Here is a 27,713-nt window from a genome sequence, read left to right as displayed (position 1 = left end):
TTCTGCAAAGAATCAGATCTGACAGAACAAGATGGGGACAAAGAGCATCTAAGCTCGGAAACAGCGGATCATGTTTATAACTTAGCTACTCAGATGGCAAAGATCAGAAGGGAAATGGCTCAAGGCCAGCTCATGAAAAATGATTGCAAGACCACATTTTAACCAATTTTTAAAAACAGGTATAGTGGTGTATATCTATAATTCCAGCTATGGGGGAACAGGAGTATTCTACTCCAGGGTGGCCTGGGTAAAAAGTGAGATCTTATTTGAAAAGTAAAATAATGAAAGTGTCATAGGTAGTGATGTAGCTCAAGTCATAGAGCACCTGTGTAGCAAGTACAAAGTCCTGGGTTCAAATTCCAATACTGGGATGAGGGAAAGAACTATCTATTGTCTTGCTTTCTCACAATCTGCTGAATAAATAGCACTAACATTATCTGGATCCATGTTAGAATGGAGAAGCTCAGGCTCTGCCACAGACTTTCTAAATTTGTATTTTCATATGATCCCCAAGTAATTGATAGCCCCATAAAACATTTGAGAGCCAGGCGCTGGTGGCTCATACCCGTAATCCTAGCTACTTAAGAGACTAAGATCTGAGGGTCACAGTTTGAATCCAGCCTGGAAAGTCCATGAAAGTCCAATTAACCACTAAAATGCCAGAAGTAGAGCTGTGTCTTACGTGGTAAGATGCTGACCTTAAACAAAAAGTTCAGGGACAGCACCCACAACCTGAGTTCAAGCCTCAGAACTGGTACTAAAAAGAAAAGTTTGAGAAGCATTGATATAGACTCTAACTAGGACAAGCAACACGTTAGCCACCATATCCATGAAGATCATTACCATCAAAGTGAGTACAGGTTGGTCATTGCCCCCGGACTTTGTAAGTGTGCCTATATACTATTTACCCAGCACTCTAAAGGGTCAGTTCTACCTGTCACAAGTCTCCCTTCCCTTTTATAAATTTCCAAATAAAAAGACACTTATTTGGATACTGATTATAGGAGAGGTGACATACATTGATATGTAGATATTGAAGAAGGTAGAGATGATCTAGAAATGAAGATGGGGATATAGATATGAGTAAATACATTCCATCCCACAAATTCTTGCATTGATCAAACTATCAGCCTAAGAAAGAATATCTATGCCTACTTATACTATACAAGACATTCCATATACATTATCTCTTTTTATAGCAATAATAGAAACATAAAAAGAAGATGTAATAGGTATTAAATGCTTTTTATGATTTATGTATTTGGTTGTCTGAAGAGCCTTCAGGCCTAGATGATCCTCTCATTCTCATTTAATCATTCAATAGTGTAGTGTGGCTATTTTTATGAGCCTATTATAGTTACAGATAAGTTGAGAAACAGGGCAAATAAACCATAAGCAATTCATATCAGATCCAGACTTGCCTGTCTCCAGTGCCTCCAGTTCTCACACTATAGTGACTCTATTTGGGTACCAATTCTTACTCTACTTCCCCAAGGTGTATGCTCAACTCTCCTTTGGTCTAGTCAGGATTGTCATCTCTAAAAATGATTTTTTTTATCGTACTCTTTGTCTCAGGTCTTTTGCTCAGATTTGGAAGAACACAAATCTGCTTCTAGAATCTCAGACAATAAGAAGAAAGCCCTGTAAGGGGCTACACGAGATAGCAGATGCGTAACGTGATCCTAGAGCCTCATGCTGGGTTCTTCCAACACTCCATATTCCTGTTATCCTCTTTGCAAAGCAGGTGTGTTCACCTCAGCCAGAAGCAGTGGTATGTACATTAATAAAGATGGAGCCCAATAAGTGCTAAATATGGAAATTGTCTTACCCAAACCTCATTGTTTTATCATCTTTGTGTCAGAGACACAGACTCCTCAAGAAACACATGTCCTTCTGAAAGAGTCATGTGAACTACAATTCAGGGTATTTTGCAAATTGTCATAAAATATCCACCATCAACAATCTTTAGTTTCAGTAAAAGTTTTATTATTAAAGCCTGGGATAAGGTATTCCTGGTTTTCCAGAACTGTGTTGTGTGTGTGTGTGTGTGTGTGTGTGTATTCACATATACACATATATGTATATATACATATATACAGGGTAGCATAATTATATATGAGTTTATTATCTCATGGGCTAGAAGTCTAAAATCAAGGTATCCACAGAGTGGACCCATGTTCTCTAAACTCTAAAGGGAAAACTTCATGTTGTCTTCTCCCCAGCTCCTGGTGGTTTTCTGGCAATCTTTGTTATAAACCATGTGTTGTAGCTGTATAGCACCAAAATTCCTTTCTGCAGCACCCTGTGCTCTTTTGTTGGTAAATTTCTGTTTATACATTGCTGTTTTATAAGCACTCCAGCCACACAGGATCAGTCCTATTCCACTCTAGTTTGACCTCACCAGTTGTGGCAACAACCCTATTTCCAAAGAATGTCACATTCGAAGGTATTGGGGATTAGGATGCCAACACATCTGTGTTTGTGGGGAATGGAACTTGAACCCATGACAAGTTCAGTGCTGTTTGCTATGGATCAGAACAATTATACTATTCCCAGCTCCCTACTAGCTAAAAAGTACTTCGCATAAGCTAGAGTCCTGGCTGATTACAGTTCTCACAGACTCAGGAGTTACCCCGAAGCTCAATGCTGGAGAGCAGAGTAAGATGAGTATTAGAAGATATTTGAATTCGGGAATCATTAACACCTGATTTTTCTACCACCACCAACATTGTACATTATCAAAATTTAGGAAATATCAGTTTACTTCTCTGAGCTTCAATTTCTTCATCCTTGAAATGTGAATAATGACTTGCAGCAGACATTGTGGGTGTACTACCCATAATCCTCTGAATTCACTTGCCAATACCAACACATTTTTGTGTAAGAATTTGTCTATAAGATCCCAAACAGCCAGTCACCCATGGCTCACGCTGTAATCCTAGCTATGCGGGAGTCTGAAATCTGAAGATTACAGTTCAAAGCCAGCCTGAGCATGAAAGTCCGTGAGACTCTTACTTCCAAGTAATCATCAAAGGCCAGAAGTGGAGCTGTGGCTCAAGTGGTAGAGCAATAGCCTTGAGCACAGAAGTTCAAGGATAGTGCCCAGGCCCCTGGGATCAAGCCCCAGGACCAGTATACACACACACACACACACACACACACACACACACACACACACACACACACACACACACACACACACACACACACACACACACAGCCAGAAGTACCAGAGAATTGACATGCTTAGTGTATATCCATCAATCAATGAGTAATAGAAATAGTATATTCACTATCCCAGGTCTCTTGCATCTTGGTTAGGATAATTCTCAGCTACTTATTCCTTACCAGCTCTCAGCATTGTCCAACAGGAGTAAGCCTCAGTTCACCACAGGACTAACGGACTAACACATGACCTTAATTGGCTGCTTTCCTTGCCTTGGTTACTAGTCTTCTATCACTATTTTCCAAATATATTGCTTGCCTTTACATTCTTCTCTGGGGATGTGCCTCTAGAAAAACCAAACTAAGACAATAGGATATCATTTACAGAATGATTTTTTTTAAGGTTAGAAATCATGTAGGTTGTAGTCAGCACCTAATAAGTGGTTTCTACCAGGGACTCCGTGGCTCATGCCTATAATACTATCTACTTAGGATGCTGAGATCTGAGCATCATGGTTCTAAGCCAGCCTGGACAGACAAATCTATGGACTCTTATCTCGAATAAATCAGCAAAATATCTGAAGTAGAGACATGGCTCAAGTGGTAGAATGTCAGCCTTGACCGCAGGCCCTGAGTTCAAGATCCAGTGCTGCTATTAAGTAAATAGTTTACATTGAAATGAGCAAAAGTGTTTCTACATAAGAGGATTATAATGTTTGCAAAGGACATTGATATAAGAAGATACTGTCTTCTGCCAGAAATAAACTCTTTCCTAGTTCACAGAGTAATGTAATTAAAGCCCTTTCTACTCAGGGCTAAACTGACTGTTTCTCCTAGAAAAAAAATATAAGAACACAAAAACAGAGGAAGGAAAGATGGGAGCTAATATTAACTACCATGTAAGTGGTAGATCTATAAATTCCTGGAAAAGACACGTATCCTTGTGCCTCAATTTCTTCACCTAGTTTGTTCAAGATCACCCATGTATTTGTGATGGACCCAGCAGTAGAATCTAGGCATCCAAAGCCTCCGTATTTAACCACTGCATTATTCTGTTTCTCTCATAGGAAGCACATTTAATCACCCAGCTAGAACCTCCATTTAAATCATTCAACCATGAAATTTTTAAGGAATAAGATACCTTTGCATTGAAGTTAATGTACTTTCTGAGGTTTCTATAGCAACAAAAATCTAAAATCACCTCTGGTGGTATTCCTTACAAAGGAAGAGAGACATTCCTGCTGACCCTTTATCAAAGAATTTGTTTCATCAGGACAGGTCTAGCCACATGTAAGAAAATTGTGCTATGGATTCTTGAAGATGTGATTGCTCTACTTGGCTGTGGGGTGTCTACATTAATACAATCAACAACATTTTCAACTGCTTATTATATGCCAGACCAAAGACATTAAAATATCATTGTTATATTTCTCAAGGAACTCAATGTCCAGTAGAAGAGACTTGTGTATTACAAATGCTGAGAGACGCCACATGATATGACTGGTGATAAAGAAAATCCAAGCACACGAATACAATAGGAGCAAAAGGAGGGGAAATATAATGAATTAGAGCATCAAAGAAAACCTCTCAAAGAAGGGGAAACCAAGTAGGTAGTTTCCAGATGGAAAGCAAACCAACTATTAACAAGTACTTGTGTTAGTTTTTCCTCCTTCCCTATCTCACACTCTGTTTTTTTTTTTCATCTAAGCTTCCAATAATTGCCTCCTGAATAAACCGCCAGCACTCACAGGCTTGTCCAAGAGTCTACTTTTAGAGAATCCTGAACAAAGACAATATCAATCAGGGTTGTTCATAAAGTCTCTTGGATGTATAATTCACACTTAATCTCAAGTGGACAAGCTCTTGGAGGTCTATTTAAACATTTCCCAACATTGAAAGAACCAGGGTGAAAATTACTATCAGAGTATGTAGCTATATAATGGCCCCTAATCAATTCTTTTTTTTTTAATTTTATTTTATTTTATTTGTGAACATACTGTACAGAGGAGTTACAATTACATGGGCAGGATAATGCGTACATTTCTTACCAAGCATTGCAGCCTCCTCCTGTGTTTACCCTTCACCTCCCTTCCCAGCCTCCCCCCTCCCCCCCAATCCCAATCCTTCTCTTTTCCCCCCCTTCCCCCCCCCCCCCCCGCACAGACGTTGTAAAGCTCGTTTTGGACATGACAACTTGTATATACACAATGAAATTCTATGCCTTCATCAGAAAGAATGACATTGCCCCATTTGTTAGGAAATGGAAAAACTTGGAAAAAATTATATTAAGTGAAGTAAGCCAGGCCCAAAGAAACATAGGTCCCATGGTTTCCCTTATTTGTAATATCTAGTATATGTATGAGTCAAGCGGAAAAGGTCAGATAATGTGATGTCAGGAAAATGAACCCTTAGATGTGTATTTTAATGTTTTTTTTTCTTTCATGCATGTGTTTCTAACGCATTTATAAGATTATCTCTTTGTTGCTTTGTATGTCCCTCCCCCACAGTATAACCCCTGCTTTCACTATATTTGATGTCAGTATAACTTGTGGAGGAGATGGGAAAAAACCAGTTGTTTAAGGATACAGGTGGACCTGTTGCAACAATGAGAAGTACAAGTTGTCATGTCCTAATCAATTCTTATAGTCTGTTCTTCTTTTTCCAGGGCCCGGGTTTGAGTTCCCAGTGGCCAAGTTGAAGTACATAAGGTCAAGAGCATGCCTCCTATGGTCTCCCACATCCCTCTGTGAGGACCCATGATGCCCTTCTTCACCCTCATAGGCCCAGTTATAGGTCACTGTGGACACTCATTGGCCATCTCAGGATGTGAGGAGGGAAAGCTAGGAAATGTATCTGCAATGGATAGATGCTATAAGCATGGCTCACCACCCTACATGCCTCTTCATACAGGATTCTATGTAAGATGTGTTAAGGTGATCAGCTGTGTTTTGCCTCCTATGAGTGAATGAAATGCCCTTCTAGTTAGGCCATTAACTCCATGATGTGAATTGTCTTGCTTTCTCCTTCTTGTCTCCACAAGTTCTATGTCAGGTATAAGTTTGCCTGTATTTAAAATCCTTTGACTTCCACAGGGTTTATGTATTCTTTCTGTCACCAAACTTCACTTCTCATTCTGGTTCTTTATTTCTACCTTAAAAATGTTTATGGTAAGTGGCCTTACAACCAATAGCTTCAAATCTTTTGTGGAATTTAGTCAGTGAACATTTTTTTTTGTTGGTCATGGGGCCTGAACTCTGGGCTTGGACACTGTCCCTCAGCATTTCATCTCAAGGCTAGTGCTCTACCACTTGAGCCACAGCACCACTTCTGGCTTTTTTCTGCTTATGGAGTGCTGAGGAATTGAACACAGGGCCTCATGCATGCAAGGCAAGCGCTCTACCACTGAGCCACCTTCCCAGCCCTGTCAGTGAACATTTTTAAGTGTCCAAAAATGCTAAAACTATGTCAGCAGGAAGGATGGATCAGTGACCAAGACAGGCCAGGTCCCTGCCACCATGGAACTTAGTTATAGAAGGGAGGAGGGAAAATAGAAATAAATACAATTATTAGATGACAGATTTTCCACAGAATAAATGTAGTTACCAATGAGAGATGAAATCACTATTCATTTTTGTCTTTAATATTTAGATATATTGACTATATTCAAATCCAAGTCATTTGACTCCAGTATTCTAGTACAATTTGTCTCCATTTTTGCCAAATCATTTCTAAACTTATCTATATTTTCTCTGAACTATATACTATTTGCTATAGTTTAACTTTGGAATCCATCATAAAATATTTTCTGTAAAAGTCAAAATGTATATTTATATAACCTAATACTTTATGTGAAGCTCTAAAATTTCAATCCCTGTGAAGCCCTGAAATTTCAGTCCCTGTGTTATGTATTTTCCTTATAAAACAAATCAATGTATTTTTATAATGAGAGTGGTAATCTCTTTCTTTTGCTCTACTGTAATTCAAATGTCTCCTCAGGTAAAGTTCTTAACTTTGGAAACCCATATCTTGAATAGATCAGTAGATCAGAGAAAGAGTAGCTGGAAATGTGTCAAACCAACAGTCAAAGCCATTCCTTCATGAAACAACAGGGGAATTAGAACTTGGAGAAAAGAAGTTCAGAAGAGAAATCCAAAGAAAGGCAAAAGATATATCATACCTGGCCTCGGAGGACTGGGGTGGGGGGTGGGAGTGGCAAGGAACAAAGAATAGAAACTTCATCTATGAATAAGGAAGACCTTTCTCCTACCTGGATGTCATGAAGCCCCACAAGCCTGTACCCAGCTGCAGGGGAGCTGACTCCTAAACTGGCTTCCTGTTTGCTGCAAACTAGTCTATTTGATTCCACCACCACCACCACCACCCCTTTAAAAAATGGTTTAAGAGATAATGAGTTTCCCATCATTGAAAGTCTATAAGCAAAAATCAGGTAAGCACTGGGTGGTAATGCTGCTGACAAAATTGTGAGTCTTTCCTGCATATCTCTCCACTCTGGGGTCTGTGTCAAGAGGAGAGAAGCAAGCCTCTACCAGAATCCTCAGTCTGTGTTTTGGGTAGGGCGGGTGTTGTCTCTTTTCACACTCGGCAGAAGCCTACCCCAATTTTTATCAGTACATTCCTCTCACCCACTGTCCCACCCCCTGCCCTGCCTGCCATTCCAACATTTCTCACATGAGTTGGAACAGATGCTGGGGGTAACACCGGCTAAAAATAAAAGCAAGAGGGGAAAGAGGGAACACAAAACTATTTTACAAGAAATATCTCAGCAAAAATTTTATAACTTGAATGGATTCAGCAGCAAAAGAACAGCTGTTGCCACTCTAGCAGCTCTTCCTTCCTTACTTTCAGAACCTGATTAATATGCCAATCAGATCTTTATAATCAGAAGCAGGGGATATTCACCTCATAACGCATATTAAATATATTCTCTCACTAAAGCAGATAGTATTTTGTGAATCAGTCTCTTTGCTCTTTTCTTCTTTTTTTTTTTTGTTCCAATGGCATGAGAATACAACCTACCAAATTCTCCCCATCTGTCAGTTCTGAAGGCTCTTGATATAGGACATTCAGAGCTCTCCCTTCCTGCCTTGTACCGCTCAGTGGCATCCCAAGGATTGATCATTAGGAAACAGGATTGGCATCACTGGGAGATAGTGGAACCCACTGTAGGTGTCTCAAAGGAGCCCAGTCCTGAATGGGCATTGGTAGGCTCTGGCTTTCTCTAGCCATTCAAACCAAAGAATGATACATCATAAAAGCCAGCCACATCAATTACTGAATGTGAATAAAATAGGCAATTACTATGAAAAGTGTGTATATTCACACCACAGTAATAAAGCATAGTTAGATGCATGATAGTTACCTGGAAAAAGTACAAAGACCAGCAGGGTAGAGAAACTATTCTCCAGAAGCTTCTACTCTGGAAAATAATGTACACATAATCAAGGGAGAGATGAAATGAAAAGTAGTAAGGGCCAAAGAGCACTATGGAGAAAATTAATAGAACCTCCAACCAGGGAAATATTTCCATACTGTGAGGAAGAAGACATACATGTAAAGAGGAAGAATGTGTCATTAGGTCAAGGTTTAGAAAATAAATAAGATTTTGGAAGATGAAGAGAGGAGGAGAGTAGTTATAAAAAGCCAATAAGGGGGAAAAAAACAGGGGGGAGGGAGGAAAAAGAAGTATACAATGAAGATAATGGTGAAGATAATGCCCAAAGTGTTGGCTCAGATGGTTATTTACATAAACCCATGTAGAAGATGGGATAAAGAGCCAAAGCATAGAACAGAACTTCCAGAATGACTCCAGGTGACTCCATAATTCCGTTAAGCCCCATAAGTTAACTACTCCCTTGCAATAACAACTGATGTTATTTTCCTCAATCTTTCTCCAGTCCTATCCAAAAATGACACACACAAAAATAAGGCATTTCTAAAGTCAACTGTAATGGGCAAAGGCTGCAATGTTATCATGTATGTATCTTGTACAAAAATCTGTCCTTGCTGGGCGTCCGTGGCTCATGCCTGTAATCCTAGCTACTAAGGAGGCTGAGATCTGAGGATCATGGTTCAAAGCCAGCCCAGGCAGAAAAGTCCATGAGACTCTTACCTCCAATAAACCACTAGAAAACTGGAAGTGGCACTGTGGCTCAAGTGGTAGAGCACTTGCCTTGAGCTGAGGAGCTCAGGGATAGTGCCCAGGCCCAGAGTTCAGGCCCCATGACTTGCCCCCCCCCAAAAAAATCTGTCCTTTCTTTTGAAATAAACAAATACAGAAAACATGTGTGTGCATGACAGGAGGATATACATCAGATATGTTTGGCTAAATGTTGGCAATTGTTGGATCTGAGTGATGCATCTATGTGGTTCATTGCTTGAGTCTTCACACTCTTTATAATTATGAAAAAGGTTTTTAAAGGTAAAAAACAAACAAACAAACAAACCCTGAGTCACTGGCCCAAGAATCCCCTAAGGGCCTCCCTTATTGCCTTACAGTGTCTGGCCAGATTCTCACAAGCCAGAAGTATGTACCTTAACCAACCTCCCTCATGCTGTGCTCAGATTGGGGTGTTGCTGGGATCCTCTGTCACTTTGCTTCCCTGCCCATGGTGCACTGCAGAGTTAATAAGCAACAAAATATAGTCATGTGTGGGAAGCAAAAAGAGCAGAGCGGTTTGCCATTTGTTCATTTTCACAAGTTTTAGGCTCTTTCAATGGCAAAAATATTCACAAGGTTAAGAGTCAGTTTGTTTGGTAAACTACAATTAGCATGAACTGAGTTTCTTTAGCTTCTGGGGGTGGGGGAGATAAATATAGATGTGGATATTTTCTGTGGGAAGACAGAATTCCAAGCTTTTATTTTACAATGTCATGGTGGGTAGGAATGTCTCTGTAAGGGGCACCCTAGCCAGAAAAGAAAGCTTTGGTCTGAACCCACTGTGAGCACAATGAAGATATACTACTTGTTTTGGTCTTTTGGCTCAAGAGTCCCAGGGCCCAGCCTTATGCCTTTCACAAGCTGTGAAAGAATTTTGTTAGAGATTCTGGGAACCAGACAACTCAGGGTTGACCCTTGCTCTGCTGATCACTAGCCATGAACTTGAACTGAATACTACCTAACCTGCCTGCGTCTTAGTTTCCTTCCTATAAAATAGAAATGAGGATTATATATGCAGAGTACTTGGTGGTATCTAGTGCAATCAAACAGTATATACAAACTAGCTTTTGTTATCATCTCATCTTTTACAAAGGGAGAAGGGAAATTAAAGGAATATATAGTAGGTCTTGAATGGGTTCCACATCTGCAGCTCAACTAACCACAGAAACAAGTTGCATAGGAAGAAGTTATATCTATATTATGCATATGAAGACTTGTTTCCTTGCCATGATTCTCTAAATAATACAGGATAACAACTATTTGCATCATATTTACATTCTACCAGCACATATAAACTAGAAATGGTTTAAGGTATACAGGAAAATATGTGTGAGTTAATGTAAATACATTATGCTGTTTTAGAGAAGGGATTTGGGCATCTGCAGAATTTGGTCTCCATGATGAGGATTTGGTCTTCAAACAAATCTGTGAATATGCAGAGATGATTATGCCTTAACAAATCTGCTGACCTTATCTGAATTTTACAAGTTTCCTGACACTGTTTTTATGATCCATGATACAATACAGAATTCTACATTACGTTCAGTTTTCTTATCTAAGACTCTTCCAATCTAGGACAGTCCCTCAGTCTTTGTCTTTTATAATCTTGACATTTTAAAGAGGATTGGCAAAATGTCCCTCAATTTCATTTTGTTCAAGGTTTTTGATGAGTACATTGAGGTTAAGCATTTGGGACAAGAATATCACAGAAATGACACTGTGTTTTTCTAATTATATCATATTAAGAGATCCATGAATTCAATGTGTCTTATTACTGGTGATGATCATTTTTAATACAAGGAGAAGGTGGTATCTTCCAGGTTTCTACATTTGGAAAGCTACTACTATTTTCCCTTAGTAATAATTTTTTTAAAAAAAACTATCTTATAGGGAAATACATTGAGACTCTGAACATGTTCTGTGTCTTATCACATATTTAACATTTGGTCATTTGAACAAGTTCAAGTTAAATTCTATGTCTTGATAATTGTATTATGATTAGATCACATGCTAACATTAGAGGGAACAGAGTAAAGATATACTATTTTTTTGCAATTTTTCTCTAGGTCCAAAACTATTTTTAAATTTTAAAAATGTGTTTTAAAGCATTTTATTTTGTTATATTATGTTTTGTGTCCAAGTACTGGGTCTTTTTTGGGGGGCGGGGAAGGTCCGGTCTTGGGCCTGGGTGCTGTCCCTCAGCTCTTCAGCTCAAGGCTAGCACTCTACCACTTGAGCCATAGCACCACTTCCGGCTTTTTTTTTCTTTTTGCTTATGTGGTGCTGAGGAATCGAACCCAGGGCCTCAGGCATGCAAGGCAAGCGCTCTACCACTGAGCCACCTTCCCAGCCAGTACTGGTCTTGTACTGAGGACCTTATGCTCTCCTTTGGGTTTTTTTTACTCATGGTTGATGCTCTACCACTTGGATCCACACCTCCACTTCTAGCTTTTTACTGGTTAATTAGACATCAAGGTCTCATGGACTTTTCTCCCTGAGCTGGCCTCAAACTAGGACCCTCAGATCTCAGTCTCCTAAATTACCACCAACACCCAGATAAAACTTTCATTGGAAGAATTTAGCTATAAGTACACAGTAACAGAAAATAACATGCAGGAGTTTCTATTAGAAGATCCTGCCAAGATCTAAATCTTCTCTCAATAACCATGGGGAAAATCCCTGGCCAAGAGAAGATTAGACTTACCATCTGAGTCCTACTCAGACTCCTGCTTCTACTCTCTCTAAGTTCTATGTTGTCTCCCGAGTCACCTTTATTTTCCCCCAATCACTGAGAAACATTGGTCCTAGGCAGTTGTTCACGTCTTTAGGCCAGAGTTGAGAAACGAATGATCAGGTCCCAGTCTCTCTGTTACAATTCCCAGATGCTCCATTTCTGTAATGACTATACAGATAGTCTCTTTTATACAACAAGATTTTAGAAAATGTGCCTTGATTGGTTTATTTATTGAGAATATTTACTGATAGCTTCAATTAGTTGTTCCTTCATCGGTAGTACCATGGCCCTTGTATATCCCTCTACTAAATAACAAATTGTATTGTTCCTAGAGATGATGAACTCCTCAAAAGAAGGAAAATGGTCTTTCCAATGCCAGTGTCACCAATCACATGGTAGGGCCCTGCCCTATAGAAACTTCATCAGAGTGGGACATGAGAGAACTGGAAAGAGGATGTTAACAGCATCGTTGTTACCAGTCATCGAATAGTTAAAGTGTCAGTGTTGTTTTCATACATTCTGTTGGTTTGAAGCATGTCACTAGAAGTATCCTATACTTAAGAAAAGGCATAACACTAGGAAGGAAGGATCACTGGGACCTGGTCAGAGATGCTTTAATCAATGGAATTGAGATGTGATAACTGCTGGTTTTTCTGCTTCTTCATTTGTATTGGCTCCTATGTACACTTAAATATGATTTATCATCTACTTCTGATATAAGTGTATAAGAAGTATTTTGTTGGTTAGGGATGATTGTACTGCATCTAATAACTTTCTCAAAAGCGATGAATTCCCTTCTTGTTCCACGACACAATCTCTCAGCAGCCCATGTTTCATCTATTAATTATTTAAACTCATGTCAGCAAAAATAATAACATAATAGATTATAACTAGAATTCTGAATACATGCTTTTTTAGTTTATTTCCTCTGTTCTTCTGTTCCGTTGCTCTTAGTTGAAGGCAAACCTTTCTCTACCCTGTCCTCTCCAAGGCATCAAGGTTAACAAAAGCCCCACCTGGTCGAAATGCAATACATAAATTTTATGTGGATGCAAGACTGTACTTGTCTGAAGACAGAAAGAGACAAGAAAATGGATGAGAGGTTGAAACTGCAGAGGAAGGAGTGGCTGGAGCTAAGTGTCAGGGAGATGGAGGACCTGTCGAGTTGAAGGGCTGGACACAGCATTGATTTCTTTTCAAGTACGGACACTCCAATGTCTATTGTCCAAGATATTTGTAAGCCCCTTAATCAACCCAGTCTACACTTAACATCTATAAGCCAGTGGGCAATGGACAGGTTACCTGTTTGGGCAACAATAACATCACCAATAGCAATAACTACTACTTAAAAAGCATTTTCTTACCTTCATTATCAGGACAGGGTTGTTTCTTTCTGGTGTAAAGTTGGGTCAGTTGGCTTTGTTCCCTTGTGTAGATATGCCATCTGGAGATCATGGTATCCAAGCACAGTAAAAGAAAAGAGAGAAGAGGTATATTAGTTCCTAATGACCTTCATCCAAAAGAATTGACATTAGTTCTGCTCATCTTTCATTGTCCAAAAATCAAAAGTCAAAAGCTGACTACAAAGTGGATGTTGGATGTGGGGGAGGACACAGCTATCTCTCACCATCCTGTATAATTCTCAGAGCCATCATTGAGATTCTGATCATTTACACAACATATCAGAAATTACACATTAAAGAATGACTTTATACATAATCGTTACTCTAAGCTATGCCCTTACTTATATCGCAAACTCTTTCACTTGGATTACCTTCTTTTATCCCAGCTTTCTTTTAGTAATAGTAGTAATAGTAGTAGTAGTACTCTTTAAGTAGTTATAAAAAGAGTTTTAATTTGGATTACATTCTTATTTTTTTAATTCTAGTTTTTATAAAATTCAAATACTGTGAGCTCCATGACTAATACTATTCTCTCTCTCTCTCTCTCTCTCTCTCTCTCTCTCTCTCTCTCTCTCTCTCTCTCTCTCTCTCTCTCTCTCTCTCTCTCTCTCTCTCTCTCTCTCTCTCTCTCTATCTCTATCTCTCTCTGTGTGTATGTGTGTCAGTACTGCTTGAACTTGGGCCTCACATTCTTGTTTGGCTTAGAGCTCAAGGCAGATGCTCTATCACTTGAGGCACACCTCTACTTCTTGCTTTTTGCTGGTTAATTGGAAGTAAGTCTCATTAGTTGATCTGCCTGGACTGGGTTCAAATCAAAATCCTCAGATAGTACCTTCTGAATAGCTAGGATTACAGAGACCATTGTTAGAAATAATTTTGTAAACCCAAGGAAGAGTTATTACGGTCTACATATGGTACCACTCACTTGTGAATAGTGAAGGGAAATCATAGTTGAAACCCCAAGACTGTGTGAAAAATAAAAATTTTCCAAGCTTCAAAGGGATGGAAAGATTTTTTTATGAAAAAAAATTAAAATATTTCCCTGGCCTCTCAATCACAATGACACATACTTTAATTATTCAAAAAGGTATGTTATTTCTGGAATCAAGGATTTTGGATCTTTCTTCACAAGGTAAAGTTTTAGGACATCTGCTATGCTAAATATTCTGTAAGATTTTTCTCTGATCTTATTAGACTTTAACAGTCCCTGAAGTAAATTGGTACCAATGCTCTGGCAGTCCATTTCCCAGCAAGACCATCCTAAACCATAAATCAGGTCATGTTACTTCTCTGCTCAAAAATAAAAGGTATTTGGCTGTTTTAGAAGATACTTTGGGTTGAGGACTCAGCCACCATTCTCTCTTCCTCACATTCTTTCTTCCTCATTCTCTGAATGTTAGGCAGATCTGTTCTACTCAGAAAAAGTACATCCATCTCAAACTCCAGATAGTCTTTATAGATTTTTCCCACTCAGATGCTTATTTTCCAGCCTCCCTTCATCCAGCTCATAGTAACCATGAAATATAGCTTTGACTCAGCACATAGAAGGAGAAATCCTCCAGGAAATCTCCAGAAAAGTTGACATGAAGTCAAGAGGAAAACTTTCTGGCCTTTCTCCCTTACTCCACCACACTTTCTTGAAAGTCATTTTATAGGACATCATAGTAACTTCTTTTTTTTTTGTTGTTGTTGTTGTTGTTGTTGTTGGTCGTGGGGCTTGAACTCTGGGCCTGGGCGCTGTCCCTCAGCTCTTCAGCTCAAGGCAAGCGCTCTATCACTTGAGCTACAGCGCCACTTCCAACATCATAGTAACTTCTATGTAATATTCTGTGTAACCCATGGCAGAGATTGCTAGCCGATCAGTAAATCCATTTCTTTTTCTTCCTTAGGTTACGGGCAATCTCTTCATTCTTCATTTTCCCTGGCACTTAGGTATCACTGAATTCTAGTGCATAAACCTAGTGGAAGTAGCTGTGCATCGTTGTCAAGGTTTGCATGTGAAAAATCTTTTATGCATGGTACTCCATATTCTTTCCCCACCCAGGCTGATGAAAATCAATGCAGAGTATTGAAAGATATATTGAAGCTGGTAGAATAAAAGATTTTTTTAAAAACACTCAAAGAAAAGCCACTTGTCTATCAGAAAACCTGTGGGAATTTTACAGAAAGGAGAGAAATACACGATAGTTACATTCTGCCACTTCGATTTCAGAGACTTGTTATGGCAGCTTATTATACATGCACTATACATGAGCATGAGACAAAGAGCCTGGGGATGGAAAGGTAGCATAATGAGAATGGGAGAGAAGATCTGGAATCTTTGAAAATTGTTGAGATGCTACACCAAACCAGAATGAACCATCTCTACAACACTTCTCACTCTGTAAGACAATGCAATGACTAGAAAGTTTGTTACTTGCAGCCTAAAATATTACCAATTGATAAAGTATAAGTGCTTTAAGGAACAAAGCATTGGTCAATTTCTTAATCAATTTCATCTGCATTTCAGCCACTCTTATCATGGTCCCTTTCCCCATATTTTCCCTAGTTTATATGGATCATAATCTCTTCTTTGTCACTCTGCTGCCAGAATTCCTTTCCTTCTTCTCTCCAGTTTGAAAGATCTCAACTCTCAAAGCAATTCCTGCATTTCCCCCGACTCTGACATACAGAATTAACTTGCTTCTCAACTGTGCTCCAAAGACCCTTGTAAGGATCTCCAGCATAGTGCCTGCCCTTGAGTAGCGTGAGTCCTACCTCAGATCACAAGCTTCTCGAAGACAGAGACTGTAATTCTTATGTTTACCCAGAGCCTGGTACAGTTCCCAAATCTTTCCAGAATTGATGAAATACTCAAAATTAACTGTCTACCCCCTTATTTCATAGATGAAAAAGAATGATACCCTGAAATCACCAAGAATATCATGTAGAACTGGTGTTGAACATAACCCTTCTAGTTTTCAGACCACTAATATTTCTTTCCATTTACCAATTTCTAGGCTGAAGCTATTTTTTTGTTAGTTTGACCATGTTATTCAACTCTGTTGACATGACCTTCCCTCAGATCTAGGTTTAACAGTAATAGAAATACTTTTCCATAAATCCTAGTATGAGTACCAGGAGGAAGAGAAAGATGTCAGTAAGTAAAAAGAAAATACCCTCGCTTGGAAATCAATCATCCTGAAGATCACACTAACCTAGCAAACGTGAGGTTGCCAAAGACATTCTGACTTGCAATGCAGGTCCCCTTCTACAGGGCCCAGAAGCAATCTTTGCCCTTGAACTGGAATGGCTAGGGACTGATACCCTACTTGACCTTGAGCAGTCAAACCCCTTTCCTGGTGGCAGATGACTGATCTCTGTTCTGTGGCCATGGACCACTGCCCGGTTTCCTATATCAAACCAAAAGAGATAGTCTTAAATGTAATAATGACACATAATTCAACCACATTATGCCTAAGGAGTCTTGCTGTGCTATGCATTCTAGACCGGAACCCTTAGAAATTAAGCTGAGCCTGGATGATCTTTTATCTCTCTGGACTGTCCTGACACAGAGATCCAATAAACTTGAGTTTTTCCAAGATAAGGTAGGAAAGTAATGAGACCATTCAACAAGAATATTATTGAGTCTCTCCTATCTGCTTTTGACATTAAGAATGCCAACCTATAATCCTTGTTACTTGAAAAATGCAGATCATTTGAAAGACTCCTCATGAAAACAGCAATACTTCCAAAGACTATCTACAAATTCAATACCTATCAATATTCTAACCTCATTCTTCAATGAAATAGAGGAAGCAATCCAAAAATTCATATGGAACAATAAAAGACCCTGAATAGCAAAAACAATCTTTAGCAGAAAGAACAGTGCTGGAGGAATATCAGAACCAAATTTCAAACTCTACTACAAAACCATAGTAATCAAAACAGCTTGGTACTGGCACACGAACAGACCTCAGGACCAATTGAATAGAACTGAAGACCCAGAAATGAACCCACAAACCTATAGCCACCTAATCTTTGATAAGGGAGCTAAAACAATAGAATGGAAGAAAGACAGCCTCTTCAGTAAATGGTGCTGGCAAAATTGGTTAGTCACATGTAGAAAACTAAAGCTAGATCTTTATATATCACCCTGCACCAGAATCAACTCCAAATGGATCAAAGACCTTGGAGTCAAAGCAGACACTGAAAACGCTACAGGACAGAATAGGAGAAACCCTAGGTCTCCTTGGCACAGGCCAAAATTTTCTTAATAGAGACCCAGAAACACAACAAACCAAAGAAAGGTTGATGGGATTGCATGAAATTGCAGAGCTTCTGCATGGCAAAGGACATAGCTAGCAAGATCAATAGAAAGCCCACAGATTGGGAGAAGATCTTTACTAGCCATACAATGGATAAGGTTCTCATATCTAAAATATTCCTGGAACTCAAAAAATTAAATCCCCAGGGGCTGGGAAGGTGGCTCAGTGGTAGAGCGCTTGCCTTGCATGTTTGAGGCCCTGGGTTCAATTCCTCAGTACCACATAAGCAGAAAAAAAAGCCAGAAGTGGCACTGTGGCTCAAATGATAGAGTGCTAGCCTTGAGCTGAAGAGCTGAGAGACAGCACCCAGGCCCAGAGTTCAGGCCTCACAACCAGACCCCCCAAAATAATTAAATCCCCCAACAACAAATCCTCAAAGAAACAAATGCCCAATAAATAAGTGGGCTAAAGACTTAAAGAGAAACTTCTCTGAAGAAGAAACAAGAATGGCCAATAGACACATAAAGAAATGCTCAACCTCTCTAGCCATAAACGAAATGTAAATCAAAACAACACTGAGATTCTACCTCACCCCAGTTATTATGGCTAGAATCAAGAACTCTAATAACAACAGATGCTGGAGGGCATGTGGCCAAAAGGGAACCCTATTGCATTGTTGGTGAGAATGTAAACTTGTTCATCCACTTTGGAAAGCAGTATGGAGGTTCCTCAAAAGACTTCACATAAAGCTCCCCTATGACCCAGCAATCCCACTTTTGGGCATTTACCCAAACGATCACAAACAAGGCTATACTAAAGCTACCAGCACAACTATGTTTATTGCAGCATTATTTACCATAGTTAAGATATGGAACCAACCCAGATGCCCCTCAGTAGATGAATGGATCAAGAAAATGTGATATATATATATATATATATATATATTTATATATATATATATATATATAATGTGGTATATACTATGGTTTCCCATATTTGCAATAACTAGTATATGTCTGGGACAAGCAGAAAAGGTCAAAAGCTATGTACATATGACCAGATAAGATGATGTTAAGTGAAATGAACCCCAAGAAAGGGACACAGTGGGTTTTTTCTTGCTATTGTTACTAACTAAGGTACCATGTGATTTATTTGTTGCTTTGTATGTTCCTCCCCCACAGTATAACTCCTGTTTTCACTGTATTTGATGTGGGTATAATTTGGAGAGGGGAAGGAAAAAACAAAATGTTGAACCATTGTAACAATGAGATGTACAAGACAATATCTTGAAAACGAACTTTACAATTTAAGCGAGGGGGGGTATAGTTGTGGAAGTGGGCAGGAAGGGGTGGTAGGGGAAAAACAAAGGAGGAGGCAACAATGCTTGATAAGAAATGTACTCGTTACCTTGCTCATGTAACTAACCCCTCTGTACAGTATTTTCACAATAAAAAAACCATAAAAAATGTGGTGCATACACACACACACACACACACACACACACACACACACACACACACACACACACAGAGGAATGCTATGCCTCCATCAAATGACATCGCCCCATTTGTTAGGAAATAGAAAGACTTGGAAAATATATATATTAAGTGAAGTAAGCCAGGCCCAAAGGAACACAGGTCCCATGGTTTCCATTATTTGCAATAACTAGTATAAGTCTAGGACAAGCAAGAAAGATAAAAAACTATGTACATATGACCATATAAGATGATGTTATGCGTAATAAGCTCTAAGATAGGGACACAAGTATTTTTTTCTTTCTTGCTATTGTTTTTAACATATTTATAATTTACTGTATTATTTTTTTGTTTCTTTTGTATGTTTGTCTCCCACAGTATAATGTAACCCTTGTTTTCACTGTATTTGATTCTGGCGCCCTGCATATAATTTGGGGAGGGAAAGGGAAATAACAAAATGCTGAAATAAGGATACAGGTTGACCCATTGTAACAATGAGATGTACAAGACATTATGTTGGAAATAAACTTTACAACTTCTGGTTGGGGGTGGGGAGAGTTGGGGAGGTGGGGAGGGAAGGGATGGTAGAGGAAAAACAAATGAGGTAGTAACAGTGCTCCATAGGAAATATTACCTTACTCATGTACCTGTAACCCCTCTGTGCAGTATTTTTACAATTTAAAAAAAACATTTAAAAATGTAAGAGGCCATCTCAAATGCCTGGGTACAGTTGCACCCACCTGTCATTCCAAGCTCTGAAAAAAAGCACAGAGGCTGGGTGGTGCAATTGCATTTGCCTGTTATCCCAGTGACAAAAAAGAAACACAAACAGGAGGGCTGCAGTCTAGGCAGCCAGGTGTATAAAGCTTTGTCCTATCTTTAAAATGACTAACACAGAAAGGAACTGAAAAAGTAGCTTAAATGGTAGAGACTGTGTATGATACATGTGTGTTCAGGTTGTGTCCACACACACACAAAACAAAGTCCTACCCTTATGTAACCTATGATTTAGAAGAGGAAATACACACTCAGTAAATAATTAAGTGATCAAATAAAACAATTTGAGGAAACACTGAATGCTGTTAATTAAAGGAAAGTCAGGAAAATCTAGAGATAGATATTTGGACAAATACTTTGAATGGGGTGACAAGTGAAGGCTTTCCTAAGAGAATTGAACTCAATGTAAGACCTAAATAAATATTTCCACCCAACCATTTATGACTAGAATGGCTTCAGCTTATTATCAGCTACTGACACAATTGTTCATAATTTTTATGGTTCAAAACTATCTCAGTTTACAATTTCAGTACCTAAAATCCCAGTGCCTAAAATCCCAGTGCCTAAAATTTCTGAGAAATTGAACTTAAGGCAGAGGAAATAGTGAAATAGCCCTCTGGTAGGAATAACCTGATGCATAGGTGCTGAGGTAGTGTCAAAGGAAGGAGGAAGAGCAGAGGGGCGGAGAGGGGAGAGAGAGTAAAGAGAGAGAGAGCACACAAAGACTTTTTGGTAGTACATGGAGTTGAACTTGGAGCTTCACACTTACTAGGCAGGTGCTTCTACCACTTGATCTATACATATTTGTTATTTTTTCTAATTATATTGAAATTATATATTTTATATAGCTTAAAGATTCACTTGGCACTTCAGGTAAAGAACAAACTTCTGTAAGAAAATGAATAACAAAGAATCCAGCTAAGAAGACTGAGTTTTTCTCTCTGTTCTGACAGCACAATTCTTCTAGCGGAGATGTGTAGGAATCCTTTAAAACATACCAGTTCATTTTGCCACTGATAATGACTGAGCATCTTGTCATTTAATTAATCAGCATCAGACCCCACACATTGAGGACTCGGTGCCACCATACTGTGCCCACTTCTGATTTGAATCACAAACTCCAAGTTGAGAACTATGCTGAATGACAAGCTATAAGTTGGGTTCCCACAACCCCTTTCTTGGGTTCAATTTATTTGCTAGAGTGACTCACAGAACTCAGGTAAATATGAATTACATTCACCCATTTGTTATAATGAATAATAAATTCACAAAAGATACACTGAATAGTCTAGTGAAAGAGGCGCATAAGGCTAGGTCTGAGGAAAGAGGCTTGAAACCACCATCCTCTTCCTAGACACAGCATGCTACAGGAATGTCTACTCATTCGGCAGCCTGGAAGCTCTTTAACTCTACCTTTTGGTGTTTTATGTTGTTCTTGTTTATTTGTTTTGTTTTCATGCACACTGCTGGGAATTGAGTCCAGGGCCTTTGACATGGTAGGGGGGAAAAAAGCTCTAAAACTAAGCTAATAACCCCGAAACTATTCCTTTGGGATTATACAAAAGCTTCATTTCAGAGGCAAAATTGATTCAGTCATTGGCCAATAGTGATCAGCTCAATTTCTTCTTTTCTCTAGGGCTCAGGGAGTTAGGATGAAACTTCTAACCCTCTAATCACATGGTTGGATCCCCTAGAGACTAGAGCCCATTTGAGACTTTCCAAGATCCCAACAGGAGTCTCCTTATTGGAATAGATGATCAATTTAGCACTCTGAAAATTCTAAAGGGTTTAGGAACTCCCTGCCACACACCCCTGTCATTCTGGAAGTTACAAAAGCGTTAGGGTCATGTGTTGGAACCAGAAGAAAATACTTGAGTATTAGAACTGGAAACCGAGATCAAAGATATATTTCTTATTTTATGGTAACATCATAGAAAACAATATTAATCAAGATATGAAAAAAGCAATGGCTTCAACTAGGATGGCAAAATTTGGCCATATATGGGGTACAAACTATAGACAAAGCCAAATAGCAGATTCTGTGTAGGATAATGAAAATAATGATGATGATGAGGATGATGATGATGAGGATGATGATGTGTGTGTGTGTGTGTGTGAAATATATATAAATCAAAGTCTCTTCAAGACTTAAGTCAGCAATAACATGAATAGCAGTATCTACTGAAATAAATAAGTTGGGAAAAGGACCAAGTTGTAATAGAAGAAAGAAAAGGGAAATCCACAAGTACCCTATTTACTCTGCTAATTAAAAATAATTCATTGAAACCGGGTGCCAGTGACTTACTCCTGTAATCCTAGCTTCTCAGGAGGGTGAGGTAAGGGTCATAGTTCAAAGCCAACCTGAGCAAGAAAGTCCATGAGACTCTTATCTCCAATTCACCACCAAAAAGTTAGAAGTGGAGCTTTTGAGCACAAATTTCAAGGACAGCTCCCAAGACCAGAGTTCAAGATCAACTGATGCACACACACAAAAAATTCACTGAACTTTCCAATAATGATATTTTGCAGTCGGGGCATAGTAGTCTGTATCACATAGCATAGGTTGGACCCAAAGGAAGAATTTGGAAGTTAATATCAAATAAATGGTATAAATTATTTCCTCATCTCATGGAAATTTTCCTCTTCAACGATGTCTTGTTTGTCATGGCATTGCTGTTGATATCTACTTCATATTTCTTCTCCAACTACTAATTCCTTCCATAGTATCATTTTTGTACTTTGATCTCTTGAATCTCTCCTCCAATCATTTGTTTTGCTTTTACAAGGTTTCTATATTTTTATCTTTCCTGAAGTATTTGGAGACAACATATCCTGCTCAATTGATTTCAGATGTCCATTGCGATGGACAATGTCATGTGTAGTGTACTCAGACTTGTGATGACAGCTGTCCACTTCACCCACTGCCCATGGCTTGCAACACAGAAAAATTCATGCTTCCGGGGCTATCTCTCAATTACATGGGAATGAGAGACTATAAGTAAATTCTTCCGGGCCTTCACTAGCCAACCCAGAGCACTGATTTCAATAATGCATTGTGTATGTGTAGTGTGTGAGTATATGTGGTGGGAGGGGGTAGGAGCGAGTGTGGGTGTGATTTTGCATATTCCCTGTCTCATTCTCCATACTTCACCATTCCTGTGTTCCTGGAATCTTCTCCAAAGGATATTGCCTCTAGTCAAGTCTTCGAAGTTCTGATGTGAGATTATTTTATTAGAGCAAAACCAAGATAATATTGAAAGAGAATCTCATATTTACTTCCTTCAGACCATTGTGTCCATGACTTTGAATCTCACCATTTTCTGTTTAAATTCAGGAATTTTCTGTTTAAAATTAGGTTATCAAGCTCTAAAAAAAAAAAAAAGAAGACATGCTGTATTTTGTGTTCATCTCTCCCCTTCACCTTCTCCTCCACAGACAGTTTTCCATCTCCTCGGCCATACTTATTTCTCCACATTTATGCTCTAATTATTCAACCTGATCCACTCCCTTTTTCTGTTTTCAGGACCCATCAAACCTCAATGCTAGATACCTTAATGACATGAATTAGTAAATATCTGGACACCAGCCTCCATTTCAGATTTCTGTGGGACCTCTCTTTTCTATGTTCTACCTCAGTTCTTCCAACCAGGGGAGAAGAAAAGACATTAATCACTCTTTCAATTTGTTCATCTTTGTAGGTTAGGCAAATGAGCACACTGGCTTTAATCTAGAGTCTAAAGATTCATTTTTTGGTTTGTTTGTTTGTTTTTAAGTCATTCTCCTAGACTCAACACTGTCCAGTCTCCATTCCTAACCCTTGATATTGCTTTCTAGGTAATACACCTACCACTCAAGAGAAGTCCCATCCCATTCCTTTTCAGGAAACTTAACAGAGGTCAAGGCCTAATCTATAATACCATATTTCTCTAAGACTATAGTCACTAGAAGAAGTTGGTTCCCACTTGGCTCCAAAGAAGCAAATTTCCTTAGAATATAGGGAATGAGAGTAATGCTCAGCTCACCATGTCCCTATCTCCTCTAATATATAGTTAGCTAATCTATGAACTAAAGAGATCACATAGGAAGTAAACACACATAAAAAGACACCTGTGGGGGCTGGGAAGGTTGCTCAGTGGTAGAGCACTTGCCTTGCATGCCTGAGGCCCTGGGTTCGATTCCTCAGCACCACATAAGCAAAAAGGAAAAAAGCAGGAAGTGGTGCTGTGACTCAAGTGGTAGAGCTCTAGCCTTGAGCTGAAGAGCTGAGGGACAGTGCCCAGGCCCCACGACCGGACCCCCCCCCAAAAAAGACACCTGTGGATTCTTAATTATGCAAGCATTAGAGGGCATGGACCAGAAGAGAACTTATTGATAATAAACTTCAAGTTTTTTAAAGAAAATATTTCTAACATAACTATATTTTATTGTTAAAAAATAGAGGAGTAGTACTGAAAGTTGTGTTGGTAGAAAGGTCCCTAGAGGACCTCATTGATACAGGAAGTGACTCTTCATCTTTAGAGAGTATAAGACAGAAAAGAAGAGAAATAAAACTGCAGCCATCCTTGAAATTAATGCATCTCCCCCCCCACACACACACCCTTGGCAAAAAAGAGGGAGTTGTAAAGAAAACAGCTTGGGTATCTAAGTGAAGAGTTGCATAGACCCAACAGCTGGAAATGGAGCCTGTGTCCACATAAAAAATGATGAGCTGGGTCCCAAGGAGAGAACTTTGCTATTTGTAAGATTCTATTAAGCAGTGGGAAATCCCAGGGAAAATGTGAGAATAAAAACAGGAAGAAAGGTTATTTCCAAGGCTCTCGAGAGAAGGTGGGCAAGTTCAGGGTTACAAGTTAGAGAAGAAAGTTGGTGTGGAATTCTACTCCTATGGAAATTTACCATAGGGGGTACATAGAGTGTTCATTAAGCTTCTTGATATCCTTGTAAGAGAGCTGAGTCTGTATTTCTGGTAGTTACAGAAGATCTGGGAAAGGCAAATAGGCTTCCAGGAAAATATTGACTTTGAAAAATTCATTAAAAATGGGAATTTCTAAGCATGAAAACTCTGAAACTTTCCAGTTTAAAATTATTTCACTAGGCATACACACAGAAAGACGTGAGTTCAAGGCCAGCCAGGCAAAGTTAAACAGACTAGCTCAAAAACAAAATTAAAAAAAAAAACACAGAGAAAGACCAGGGATATAGCTAAAAAGCTATAGAGCTTTTGTACAGTTAGTACAAGACCCTGGGTTCAAGTCCCTTTATTTTTTACATTAAAAAATAAGATAATAAAATAACCTATACCACTCTGACTTGTATAATCCTTAAAGCAGCTATGCATGAAACATAGGGCTATTACTTTAATATTCCCATTTTATAAGGAAGAAAATTAAGGCATGGGGGGGGGGGAACCAATGACTTGTTCAAGGCTGCTTGCTAAGTGGTAGAGCTGGGACTAAAACCCAGCGCTGGCGGCTGCCTCTGTGAGGAAGGCTTGGAAGGAAGGATAATGACTTCTAATTGAAATGTCTACCAGGAGTGTGATGAGCTAGGCTGGGTAATGGCTGCCCTGACTCAGCCTGGGCCGGCATTAGGCCAAGAGCCGCCTATTTCCCAAGCATTCCTTCACTTGTTCAAGAGATCATGAAAATTAAATTGGGCTATAACCAGGCCTTAATTCCCCACCCTTGATGTGAGAGCCATATTTGTCTCATTAGCCAAGGTCATAAACTCCAGCAGGAGGGAGAAAGGATACATAGGATAGAAGTTAAGGAAGGAAAGGGAGAGAATGATAAGAAGAAGCAAGAAGCAGGCAGGTGAAGGTGACAGGGCAGGCGCCGGACAAGTTCACCTCATTAGATTAGATCGTGCCCACTGTCATCATCTTAACACATTGTAAGCACTTTCTGGTATTTTCTAAACAATTGCATCTGATATCTCATTTGATCCTCATTACCTCCCTAGGAGTCAGGCAGTATAGAGAGGATCAGCCACATTATACTAGAGAAGAGGCTCTGAGAAATGAAGAGACATGCCCAATTGGCAGATTCTGGGCCAATAAAACCTATGTTTTTCAACTCCTACTCCATGAACAGCAGGCCACTGTCAAAATCTCTTTGAGCCATGCAGAGGCAGAAGGAGAGCTCCAGTATTTTTTGGCTATAAGGGGAAGGCTCTCTTGCACAATTCCACATAAAAGACGTCAAGTTAGATTTTGTTTTTATTTCTATATACCAGCAGGGTTTGGGATATGAACATTCTATCACCAAATGTTTAAAGATCCATTGAATTACTCCCCCACACACGTTGTGTAACATCATTGGAGTACAGATGGATCACCTATTGATTAATCTAGTAGGTCAAGAGTAAGAACTTACAATTATTTTGTTTGGTTTATAGAGAGCTGTGCCATAATGGTACGTATTAGGGGGGAAAATGTGATCTAAATTTGAGTGTGAAAGGCTTGGCTTCAATTTACATCTCTTGGATGCTTGCCTTCCATATTTAAAAAAAAAAAAAAAAAAAAAACAGCAATTCGCTAGCTCCAAAGAATAAAGCTCCTCCAGAAAGGAAGAGCTGGGTTCAGTCTGGGTTCAGTCTGTACACAAAACAATGCAGAGAGCACAGTGATTAAGTAAATTAAGTATAGATTTGTGATGCAAATACATGCAAATCCTAGCTTTACCACCTTGGAAAAGTTATACAAAGCCTCAAATTTTTCAATCCTGTCATTGGTAAAGACGATCACAGCCATCTTGTCGGATTGCATTCAACAAATGCCAACTATCATGATTAAGGAATGTCTATTCTCTAGTTGAACCTCATTTTATATATCCCTTGTCTACATGGTAAATATTTGGGACTTAACTTTCTCTGCTTTACTACTTAAGGATGTTTTTACTTTTTCTCCAATAAAAATATTGACTGGATCTGGGTGCTGGTGGCACACACCTATAATCCTAGCTACTCAGAAGGCTGAGATCTGAGGTTTGCAGCTCAAAGCCAGCTTGGGCAGGAAAGTCTGTGAGACTCTTATCATCTCCAGTTAATCACCAGAAAACTGGAGGTGGTGCTGTGTCTCAAAAGTGGTAGAGCATTAGCCTTGAGCAAAAGAGCTCAGGGACAGAGCCCAGGCCCTGAGTTCAAAGCCCATGACCAACAAAAAAAGTAAAGTGAGATACTTTCCCAGGATCATATGGAAACTGTTGGAACTGGAATCCAACTCAGACAACCATGGCTCTACTCTGATCTTTGGGAAAGCTACTTAACTGCTCTATGATTCATCCCCTACAGGGAGATAATTATGACCCATCAAAATAAAACTAACTTATAGAATCATTAAAATGCCTGTACCTTTCTTAGCACAGTACCTGGCACATAGTAAGTGCTAAACTATAGCAACTTATTTATAAAACTGTCTTCTCAGACCAGTTTATTCTTTTATCCATATGTGCTACTAAGCAAGTTACTTAGCTTCACTGAGACTCCAAACTTTCAATTGTGAAGTAATAATTAGGGTAATAATACCAATGTCCTAACAGTCATGTTACTCTTGTATTAAAACACTGAATGAATTAAGGGACTACCCAGTTCCACAGAGCAATAAAAACCTGATCATGGCACTCCATTATGTAAAAATGATCCTATCGCCTTATCATCATCCCTTGAGATCTGTGAGGATACATGAAACAATCCCTAAGGAAAGAGATTTTAAGAGAAAGATGCTTTATAAATATA

At 39.1% G+C, this 27,713-nt stretch overlaps 1 long non-coding RNA gene across 2 annotated transcripts in view; it reads right to left on the bottom strand.

The window, feature by feature from the left end:
* Positions 1–27,713, bottom strand: part of LOC138816264 (uncharacterized) — a 353,466-nt gene that overhangs the window by 108,278 nt on the left and 217,475 nt on the right. For both annotated transcript variants that reach the window (XR_011368598.1, XR_011368597.1), the window contains exon 4: positions 13,442–13,521. This is a non-coding gene — a long non-coding RNA (uncharacterized lncRNA). The remainder of the gene's footprint in view (positions 1–13,441; positions 13,522–27,713) is intronic.

Source organism: Dipodomys merriami, unplaced genomic scaffold, assembly GCF_024711535.1.
Source record: "Dipodomys merriami isolate MVZ:Mamm:240054 unplaced genomic scaffold, mDipMer1.0.p SCAF_11, whole genome shotgun sequence".
Classification (NCBI taxonomy): Eukaryota; Metazoa; Chordata; class Mammalia; order Rodentia; family Heteromyidae; genus Dipodomys; species Dipodomys merriami.
This window is presented reverse-complemented; position numbering and strand designations above follow the sequence as displayed.